Source organism: Galeopterus variegatus, unplaced genomic scaffold, assembly GCF_000696425.1.
Source record: "Galeopterus variegatus unplaced genomic scaffold, G_variegatus-3.0.2 Scaffold8942, whole genome shotgun sequence".
Classification (NCBI taxonomy): domain Eukaryota; kingdom Metazoa; phylum Chordata; class Mammalia; order Dermoptera; family Cynocephalidae; genus Galeopterus; species Galeopterus variegatus.
This window is the reverse complement of record NW_007735053.1, coordinates 39,619-49,618: the sequence shown is the minus strand read 5'-3', so window position 1 is coordinate 49,618 and position 10,000 is coordinate 39,619. Positions and strand designations below refer to the sequence as shown.

Below are 10,000 nucleotides of genomic sequence, written 5' to 3'. Positions count from 1 at the left end.
CTCAACTCCACCAGCTATTTCCTCAAGCATGTAGGACACCTTATCAATTTGGACATCAACATCTTTTTTGGTGGAGATTTTGTACATAGGGATCGCTTTTTGCATTGCACCTTTACTAGAGGGAAATCTTGTTTCCTGCAGTGAACAATCATTCGGGGCTCCAACAACTGGTACAGACCCTGGAGGACCAGCCCATCCAGCAGCACTTGGTAGGTACCTGGTTGTATCTTTTACCACCTTGCTGAGTCTCTGTTTTGCTTCATTTAGTAGGTCTGTGATAAGGTCATCTCTTGCTCTGAGAACCTTAAGCCTTGCTTAATTCATCAAATTGGACATTTGAATTTTCTTCTGCTGCTCAATCTGCTTTTCTTTCTTCTCACAGTATTCCATAATCTTCAGTTTTGGGTTTGCACAAGATGACCTTTCTCAATGTTGAACTCTTCTTCTGCCTTTGCATCTTGTCGATGAAAACCATCATATTCTCTATCTGCTTCTGCACGTCGGCACACTGAGAGCCATGGCCAAAATGATGCAAGGCTGCTGGGCAATAGGCTCGAGCCCAGGTTTACAAGGGGCAGTGGAAGGAATGCTCACTTTTTACATTTTTTTAGATTCCTCTTATGAGTGACATCACGTGATATTTCTTTCTGTGCCTGACTTACTTCACTTAACATGATGGTTTCTAGTTCTATTGATGTTGTTGCAAATGATAGGATATAATTTTTTTTTATAGCTGAATAGTATTCCATGGTGTATATATATACCACAGTTTTTTTGTCCATTCATCTGTTGATGGGCATTTAGGTTGACTCCATCTCTTGGCTATCATGAATAGTGCTGTGACAAACACGGGAGTGCAGGAGTCTTTTTGATATATTGATTTCATTTCCTTTGGGTATATACCCAGCAGTGAGACAGCTGGGTCATAAGGTAGATCTATTTTTAGTTCTCTGAGGAATCTCCAAACTATTTTCCGCAATGGCTGTACCAACTTACATTCCCACCAACCATGTAGGAGGGTCCCCTTTTCTTTGCATTCTCGCCAGCACTTGTTATTTTCTGTCTTGTTGATAATAGCCATTATAACCAGGACAAAATGATATTTGATTGTGGTTTTAATTTGCATTTCTCTGATGGCTAGTGATTTTGAGCATTATTTCTTGTGCTTCTTGTCCATTTGTATATCTTCTTTTGAGAAATGTGTGTATGTGTGTTCAGGTCTTTGCTTACTTTGTAATCAAGTTATTTGGGTTTTTTTTTTTTTTTTTGCTGTCGAGTTGCTTGAGTTCCTTATATATTATGGATATTAGTCCCCTGTCTAATATGTAGTTTGCAAACACTTTCTCCCAGTCTGTAGGTTGTCTCTTCACTTTACTAATTGGGTCCCTTGCTGTGCAGAAGCTTTTTAGTTTGATGTGTCCCATTTGTGTACATTGCTTTAGTTGCCTATGCCTTTGTAATCTCACTCAAAAAAGTGCTGCCCAATCCCATTTTTAGTAGTGTTTCCTGTGTGTTTTCTAGTAGTTTCAAAGTTTCAGGTCTTAAATTTAGGTCTTTGATCCATTTTGAGTTGATTTTTGTTATGCTGAGAGATAGAGTTCTAGTTTCAATCTTCTGCAGGTGGATATCCAGTTTCCCAGCACCATTTATTGAAGGGGCTGTCATTTCCCCATTGTATATTCTTGGCCCCTTTGTCAAAAATCAGATGGCTGTAAGTGCATGAATTTTTTTCTAGGCTCTCTATACTGTTCTTTTGGTCTATTCATCTATTTTTATGCCAATATCATGCTGTTTTGATTATGATAGCTTTATATTATATTTTGAAGTCAGGGAGTGACTCCACCTTTGTTCTTTTTGTCCAGGATTGCTTTAGCTATTGGTGGTCTTTTGTAGTTCCATACAAATTTCAAGATCATTTTTTTCTGTTTCTGTGAAGAATGTCATTAGTATTTTTTTTTTCCTTTTTGTCTTTTTTCGTGTCCGGCAACGGATCGCAACCCTCAGTGTCGCACCCATACTGGACCGGGACTGGCAACGGGATCGCAACCCTCGGTGCTGTGCCCACACCTCGCTCAGCCAGTGAGTGGGAACCGGTCTGTATGTGGGATCTGAACCCTCGGCGGAAGCGCCACTGCACTCCCAAGCGGCGCACTGTAGCAGTGCGCCACCGGGCCGGCCCCATGTCATTAGTATTTTGAAAGAGATTACATTGAATATATAGATTGCTTTGGGTAATATGGACATTTTGATGATGTTAATTCTTCCAACCCAAGAATATATCCAAAGATATAGCTTTCCATTCATTTATGTCTTCTTCCATTGCTTTTTTTTAAAAAAAAAAAACAAACAAAAAAAAACAATGTTTTATAGTTTTCACTGCAGCTCTTTCACCTCTTTGGTTAAATTTATTTCTAGGTATTTTGGGTTTTTTGGTAGATTTTGTGAATGAGATTACTTTCTTGATATCTTCTTCAGCTGTTTCACTATTGGCATAGAGGAAGGTGATTGATTTTTGTGTTTTGGTTTTGTATACTGTCACCACACTAAATTCATTTATTATTTGCAGTAATTTTTTGGTGGAGTCTAGGGTTTTCTATGTACATGATCATGTCATTTGCAAATAGGGATCTTTTGACTTCCTCCTTTCAAATTTGCATGCCTTTTATTGCTGTTTTTGGCCTCATTGCACTGGCTGGAACTTTTGGTACTATGTGGAATAAGAGTGGGGAAAGTGGCCATGCTTGTTTTCTTCCAGATCTTAGAGGAAAGGCCTCCAATTTTTGTCCATTCAGTATTAGCTGTGTTTTTGTCATATATGGTCTTTACTGTGTTGAGTTACATTTCTTCTATACCTAGTTTGTTGAGTGTTTTTATCATGATCTTATCAAATGTTTAGATTTTATCAAATGTTTTTTCTGCATCTATTGAAATGATCATATTTTCCCCCCCTTCATTCTGATGATGTGATGTGTCACATTTATTGATATACCTATGTTGAATCATCATTGCATCCTGGGTTGGATTCCACTTGATCATAATGAATGATCTTTTAATATATTATTGGTTTCTATTTGCTTGTATTTTATTGAGGGTCTTTACATCTGTGTTCACTGGTGGACATTGGTCTGTAGTTTTCTTTTTTTGTTGTATCTTTTTCTGGTTTTGGTATGAGGTTAATCTTGACCTCATAAAATGATATTGGAAGTATTTATTCCTCTTCAATTTTTTGGAAGAGTTTGAGAAGAATTGGTATTAGTTCTTCTTTAATGTTTAGTAGAATTTGACAGTAAGTCATTAAGTCCTGGGGTTTTCTTTGTTGGGAGGATTTTTATTACTACTTAAATCTCATTACTCATTATTGGTCTGTTTAAGTTTTCTAGTTCTTCATGATTCAACCTCAGTAAGTTGTACGTCTTCAGGAATTTATCCATTTCTTCTTGGTTTTCCAGAATGTTTGTCTATAGTTGTTCATAGTAGTCTCTTATCCTTTGTATTTCTGTGGTATCAGTTGTAATATCTCCTTTTTTATTTCTAATTTTATTTACTTGAGTCTTCTCTTTTTCTTCATTAGTCTAGCTAAAGGTTTATTGAGTTTGTTTATCTTTTTGAAAAACCAACTCTTTTTATATACTTTTCTAGATCTTAGCAACTATGATTGATCACATTCCTTAAACCAGAAGATTGCATAGAGTAATAAAAATATTACTCCGACAGGAAAATAAGAAGATGCAATAGAAAAGCTTAGAATTATAGAAGATCGCTGCCGTTAGGAGTTTAGAGATTTTTAGAAAAGTTATTTGTTTTACACAGGAGATGATGAATTATGACATATCAAATGACTTGTGCATCTTCATGGAAATGGTTTGTGTCATACGTGAGGCTGAAACTCAGGCCTGAATTTTGAAGGCACGTGTCAGTAGATGTAATAGCACTAGCTAACAGTGTTTAGCTGCATGCATTATTGAGAGTGCTTTTTGATAGGTTATCCATTTTAAGTGTCTCAACTGTGAGGTGAGAAATTATTAGCCCACTCTAGAGACTACAGAACTGAGACTTAAAGAAGTTTAAGTGACTTGTCCAAGGTTGTATAGCTTGAAAGTGGCATTATCCATTCAATGTAGTTTTAAATGGGATTATTGTAAATTTGTGATTTTTGTTTTTTTCCAGACAATGACACTTTCATTTACTAATATATGTCGTGCTTATTTTTATATTGGGAATTCACACTAAGGATTACTAAAACGAAAATGTAATTTTCCCAAAGGAGCAATGCTAAACCTTGCTGAATCCACTGTAGTTCTGATGTTCTGAAACTTACTTTTTGGATCATTAAAGCCTGCATTGCTTCAGCTATCACATATTTGTCCCCCACTTCGGTTCTGAAAAGAAATAGAACAGGAGATGGTGGTAACTTTTGTACTTGCTTCCTCTAGGTGGGAGGTGGAGATAATGGCTTGCATAGCTGTCAGTTGCACTTCATTATGCACAAGGTATAGGCAGAAAGTACTTATTAGCAAACAGCCAATTCACTGTGCTCAATTTTTAATAGAGATAGGAGGTAAATAATCCATATGAGCAGTGGTCTTTCATCAATATCTATATTAAGAAACAGACATGGGGTATATTCTATGCATACAAGTCTCCTTATTACCAGGTTTGCGATTCAATTACCTGGGGAGCCTCAAGTACTATTGATTATTCATTGGACTGTGGGATGGGCTAGCAACACAACTACTCATTAATCCCTTCAGTGCCCCGGGGTATCCAGCATGAATTCCACATCACAATAGTTAACACAGCTCAAGAGTTTAGCCAAAGGAAAGGTTCATGGGTTGGGAAGCTTTTCCCCAGAGATAACACACAGCACATCGTTTTGGATTTGGATGTAAATTCCTGCTGTTTTAACCTTGACCCTTTTTATGCCCTTTTCCTGCAGAAATATTTCCCTGCAGTTGTTTTCTCTTCTCACACCACACTTGTGTTTCTAGTACTAAAGGGAGTTAGTTGTACATGTGGAACCAAAGATCAGAGTACACACTTCAGCAAATGTTTTGGCACACTTTGAGACAATAGCATAGACATTAAAATCTGTACTGATCTGAAGATTGGCCTTCTCAACCTCAGCAGGAACAGAGAGAAACCCTTAACCTTCTCCTCTTCTCTGTGCAGTGATGGCCACCTGCCTCCATCTTCCTGTGTTTCCTATCTCTTGGCATCACATTTATACCCCAGATTGCATGTCCTCAAACCTGGCTGCACATTATAGTCACCTGGGGAGCTCTTAACAAATACTGTTCCCTGGGCTCCATCCCAGACCTGTTTCATAAGAAAACTGGGGGTAGGAGGACCCAGGCTGGATGTTTTTAAAGGCTCCTTAATTGATTCTAATATGCACCTAGGTTTGAGGGCCAGAGTCCTAGACCAAGCCAGATACTCATAAATAAGACTAGATTCCTCTTCCCTCTTGATCCTGATCCCCAGTGTCTAATTGGTCAACTAAAACTGACAATTTGCTTTCTAAACTGGACCCCTTTACGTGTTCACTACCACTGCCTTAGAGTCTTTCTTGCTGGGGAAGGGCACTAGACTATGCCCCCTCAAAATACACCACTTTGATATAAAGATTATTTTAAGCTGAAGACATTTGAGATTCAATAGATGCAGGGGAAAAAAAAGCCTTTTTAGAGCTTCCCTTATCTGACTTAAAAGCAGAAACTTTTGTGAGATAAGGCTGCCACAAATTACTCTTGAGGGTAGATATACTCCCAGAAGGAAGAATGTGATAAATCTACCTCAAATCCTTTCTCCAGGGGACTTTTATGGCCCTGAAGGAGACTGAAAGACCACTCATACCTGTATGAACAAACATTATCACAAACTTTCTTATCTCTTGTTTCCTTTCCTGAAAACTGTTTATCGTTCCTAAAAGTCGTGTGTTTTTCTTTAAATGCCTTCCCCCTGTCCTTCACCTATATGAATATGGCGTATAAGCCCCCAATTCTAACCACCCGCTTGAGTTACTCATCACTGAGCTCTCCTACATGTTGAAATGTAACGTGAGTAAATAAACTTATTTTTTTTTTCTGATTAATCTTTCTTTTGTTAGTTTAATTTGCAGAGCCCCATGTACAGAACCTAAGAGGGAGAGGAGAAAGGTTTTCCTTTCCTACACTGGAAACTCCTAGTGGTTTTCTTTCCTTCGGATCTTTTCTTTACCCATCACAATGCATTGTTCTCGCTGCCATAGGGTGATTTTTCTAGAACATGAGTATCATCATGCTACCCATCCTCTTACTTAAAATTCTCCAATGATTCATCAGGACTTCAGGACAAAGTCATGCAAACCCTTCGTTTTCTGGCCACTACCTGTCTTTCTAACTTCACATTCTGTCTCTGTTTTTCCCACCCCGTATAGTCCATCAACCAAACGACTGCCTTTCTCGTGCCTTCATGTCTTTGCCCTTCTGATTCTGCATCTCCACACTCAGCTCTTAAGCTGAAAGCTGCAGTTCTTTCTCAGGCTGAGATAAGATCCTTCTCTCTACAAATGCTGGCTGTCTCTATGCCTAACCTTGTTGTGCTACTTACAATACTGAGTCAACACTAAGTCCCACAGTGGGTAGGCCACTGTGGATCTTGCTCATATCTGAACGTGTAGTGCCTAATACTGTGCCAGGCACATGGTCAGTGCTTGATGACTCAATGTGCAATTCATGGAGGAATGAATAGATGAATGAACACATTCAATGCCAGCCTGTTATCCCATGCCTCGCTTTTATTGAGGCCTCCTCTAATGTCATGGCCTGATTAACAGAAAATACATTATCAAAGAAATGACCTCAAGATGACAAGAATCTTCTTAGTATACCTTTTGGAAAGATATTAATAATGGGGCTTAATTGAGCCAAAGTTAAGTTGCATACACAGGCAAAATACCATTTTTTTTTTTAATAACTTATTTTTTATTTTTGTGTGACCAGTAAGGGGATCGCAACCCTTGGCATGGTGTCGCCCGCACCGCGCTCAGCCAGTGAGTGCACCGGCCATCCCTATATAGGATCCGAACCCACGGTGTTGGTGCTCCCAGTGCTGCTGCACTCCCAGCACTGCACTCTCCTGAGTGAGCCACAGGGTTGGCCCCAAAATACCATTTTATAAGACTCTCATAGTGTAGGGAGGTAGTGTGTGGGTTTTCTGGTTTCTGGGCTAAAGTTTTCTGCTGTAAAACAATAGTTATTTGATAGAACAGAGGAATTTACAGCCAAGCACAGCATGAATAAATCTTGGGGTGACAAGAGCTTCATTCCCAGATCTTGGTTCTGTTCTGGGTGGACGTTGCTCAGGGAAGCTGGCTTTTCCAAAGCCTTGAATTTTGATAGCATGAACCAGCATAGGTTGGCAAATGGACAACTTCTATAATTCCTTTTAGTGTAAAGGTCGCTTTGAATTACTTGACATATAATATTCAGTAAGTAATAGAAGAATCATATGTAGGTCCCTTGCTTCAGAAATAAAATCTGTGTAAATGGGTTGTCTTTTATGCCACCTTCTGCTCCTGCAACTTGACAGTGAACTCCACACATTCCTTTGCCCTCACGGTTTCACCAGAAGCTCCTCCTTGACATGTGGGATCATACAGACTGCATTACTGGAAAACACAGAATATTTGAGTAATAGGACCAGCACTGCGAGATGCCTGGCTTAGCACTTGCTGACAAGAAACCTGCCTCAAGTTTCTGTTTCCCAGTAAGGAGATTTACTTCCTCCTTAAAAAAGGTGATTCTAGAATTGTCTGGATGACTTAGATCTCAACGTTTGCTAGGAAGCATTGCTTGGCGCACAAAGTTTTATTAAGAAAAATTTGTTTAGCCTTCAGAAAATAAACTAAAAAAAAATTTGGAGTCATTCTCCTCAGATATTTTTTAAAGCAAACGTTTTTCAGGCTTATGTGTAGCCCTGTTAGGGAAACAGTTAACTTCCATAACCTTATACAATCGTACAATCACTAGCTGTCTTACGAAAAAAAAAAAATTATATATATATATATATATATGCATATATATGTTGGCATATCATTACTTTGCATGGCTCCCAAATGCTGGACCTGCCCTTTTTACTTTCCAGAATGTGGTCCATAAAAATAATAGAAACATAGAATTGGATGGAAAACACGAAATGAGGTCTTTGGGGCTAATTGTTCTTCCAATTCAGGAAGCATTTCCTCAACAGTTTGGGCAGAGGTTTCACTGCCTCATCATAAACTGTTTCAGTGATGAAGTGCTCACTACTTTGGAATTCTTAAATTTCACTGTTGCTAGTTTTAACTGTTAGAAAGTTCATTCTCGCAGTAGACGACATTGGGAAAATCTAAATATGTCAGCCCATTTTTTGATTGCATGTAACCATATAGTTGGATCAGAACCTGGGGCGAGTGTGTAGGTCACCTGCTGAAGGAATGGCTGCTCCCCCAGGGTCACCGCTGGGGGTTCCCTGGAGTGGGGAAGGAAGTCTTCCAGAGGCAAGTCTTAGCACAAAGAGATGAAACAGGTTTCTTCTCTCTCTAGGGCCAAGAAGGAAGTTTGGTTTGGACCCCAAAGTGTGGAGGTAGAAGGAGACTTTCCTATGGCAGAAGGCGAGGTGCCCCTGAGCAGGGGGAGGAAGGTAGGGAAGGAGGCAGGAAACCATCTCAGTCAGAGTCCCCATGATGGGCATGAGGCTGGAGGGTGCTTCTGATTTATTTATACAGTATTTTTCTGCCATTGCTTTAGAGCATCATTAAAGCCTCGTTAAAATGACATAGCGTGCTCAATTATGCTGCAGAATTAGGGAAGGCTATGCCCATCAGTGAGGAAAGGGACCAAGGGGGTAAGAATTTTGTCCTTTCTCTTGGTGGCTGTGGCCTCCATAAGTTTGACCCTTTATGGATTTGAAAAGCTTTCCCTGCTCTGCACTCTCCTTTTTCCCAGCCACTTTGGTGAAGGCGAATCAACTCTGTTCCTTCAGTAGCATTTCCCAGGCTGTGATTTTGAGGTTTTTTGTAGCCCAGGTCACTGGTGTCTGGATGCTTGGTAGGTCTGTCCAAGTCACGCATAAAAAGTAGCCAGAAGGGACCTTATTTATTCTCTGAATGAGCAGAAGCAGAAAATGCCAATAAAAAGGACACTGATGATGAAATTATGTTTCTAACCCTATCTATGTCAGGGGTACTTCAACGTCCTTGTTTACTTCTTTGATTTCTGCTAAAATTCAGATCCAGGTGTTCTAGGTGCTGCTACAGGTAAGCTGGGTGGTGATGCTGACAGGACAGTTTTTCACAAGGGGCGTGAAGGTCGAAGCGCAGGTGCTATATTCCAAGGCAAAATCTACAATTGCTCTTACTCTGTATCATGTGTGAAGTATTGGTAGCTTCTGAGCTTTTATATTTCCAATAGTTCTTGGTGTAAAAGCTATTTTCCCTTAATCTGTATAATTGCATTGCTTCCTATATTAAAAGAAAAACAAAAACAAAAACAAAAAACAAAGCCTCCTGAGTACATAAAAGCCTTTCCCAGGCTTATTGATAGTGTGGTTGAAATAATCTATCTTTGTTAAATCACAAAACCATTGTGTTTCCCTCAGAAAAGCTGCTCCAGTTTTATTTTGGCATCTGGGCATCTAGTGGTTGATCTGAAAAATGCATCTAGAAGATTTCAAAGGAAAATGAATGAACGCTTCGCCCTGGAGAAAATTTCTCAAACATGTTGAGAAAAAGGGACTAATAAAGGATGGTTCTTCCTATTAAAAAAGAAAAGGCAATTGGGACATGTAATCGATGTGGCCAGGTTTACAGTTGCATTTATGACATGAACTTGAGCAAGCTTAGAGCATGCCCTGGATGGACGAGATGAGGCGCTGGGCTTTGTACTCTGTGGAGCAGAGCAAACACCCCAGCAAACACACGGGCCTGCTGCCTCTGCTCCCAGACAGAATCGATGTCATATGGAAGAACTGTTTGAAGATT

The 10,000-nt window shown here is 39.5% G+C and overlaps 1 pseudogene; it reads right to left on the bottom strand.

The window, feature by feature from the left end:
- LOC103608878 overlaps positions 1–4,379 on the bottom strand; it is a 4,514-nt pseudogene extending 135 nt beyond the window's left edge.
- Between the last annotated feature and the right edge of the window lie 5,621 nt (positions 4,380–10,000).